The following is a 1,519-nucleotide window of genomic DNA, read 5'->3' on the forward strand; positions in this document are numbered from 1 at the left end:
GACACATTTACGCCTCCTGGCCTCCTCAGGGTAAATTTATAAATGCCTCATAACATGCTGTTTTGGTTTAGGCAAAGACAGTACGACCTTTTCAAATCAGGGCTGTGGTTGGTTGGCGGGTGCTCTGATGAGGTTTGCTCATTCTTTCCATCTAACATCTGTTGTGCTTTTCTCTTCTCTTTCTTTTTTGTGTTTGTTATTCTTGTATGTAACATTTCTAATCTTCGACACTTGTACGACCGTATTGTGTTGCAAGTGTCGTGAAACTCTAACTAGAACTAAAAACAACTACACTGGGCCAGATATATTATGTGGATTGATTGAATGTAAACAAAGGGCTCTCGTCGTCTAGAGATATGGGGTTCCCCTCTCATTAAAAAGGTCCCGGGATCAAAACCTGAAAGCGACCGAAAAAAAACCCTGTCTAAAATCCTCTCCTTTAACCTCAAATTTGCAGAGAGAAAACCGCCTCAAATCTTTTTTGTAGGTGTTTTGCGCCCCAATCTACTCAATCAGATCAACTGGGCCGCAGGCTGCTTCGACACTGCCTGTCAAGGTCAACCAGTGCTGAAAAGGACCCAACGTCTAGCAGAAAGATGAAAATACTCGATAGAAATTCTCCCCACATGAAAATCAAACTCGGATCTCCTACATCCCACAGCAAAGTGCGTAACTACTACACTGCTGAAGCTGATAATCTCAATTTGAATAGAAGGAAAAATCAAATACTTCCAGAAGTCGGGTCGTCCTTCTGAAAAAAAGCACGTTAGTTAAATCGGACCCCTCGCCTCTCAAATAACCCCGCAGTCTTGGAATGGACAGACAGGGTTGGAAGGGCGTCTCGCCGTCTCCTAAATGATCTAGATTGAATCGATGTAGGCGGGAAAACACCTACATTAAAATTAAAAGAAAACAGCCGCGACCGAAGCCAATTTCATTTGAATTCACACAATGCTTGATTAAAACCGTCCTGAAATAAGTCAATGGTCTCTATTCCTACTAGTAATCGTCTTTACTGTTTTGTTTTTTTTGTTGCTTTTTTCTGTTTGTTTTTTAAATTACATTAAACACAGGCTTTGTGAGTTTCAAGTCGAGATAAAACAGAAAAGAGTGCTGTATAGCGTTTCAACACCGTTTGATAAATTCCATTCACCAGCGTTATTGAACTGCCGTCAAATCCACCAGACGTTTATAAACATATTAAGTTTATATGGATTATGAATTACAGGTGTACGGAGGGTGAAAGAGCATAATTTATGACTTTTTCAGAAATGTATTTACTTATCCTTAAAAAACGTAATAATTAGTTGATCGATACTTTTCACAGCGTACAATGTCTCATAATGCTTTTAAGTAAGAGGTAAATTAACTAACACGAAGGCCTACAAATGCACACAGACTCCCAAACATACGCTCAATTACACACCCAAACTTGCGCACAAGCACACTCACTATCTCTCTCTTTCTCTCTCTCCCTCACTCTCTCTCTCTCTCACACACACACACACACGCACACACA

This window comes from Aplysia californica, unplaced genomic scaffold (genome assembly GCF_000002075.1).
Source record: "Aplysia californica isolate F4 #8 unplaced genomic scaffold, AplCal3.0 scaffold00745, whole genome shotgun sequence".
Classification (NCBI taxonomy): Eukaryota; Metazoa; Mollusca; class Gastropoda; order Aplysiida; family Aplysiidae; genus Aplysia; species Aplysia californica.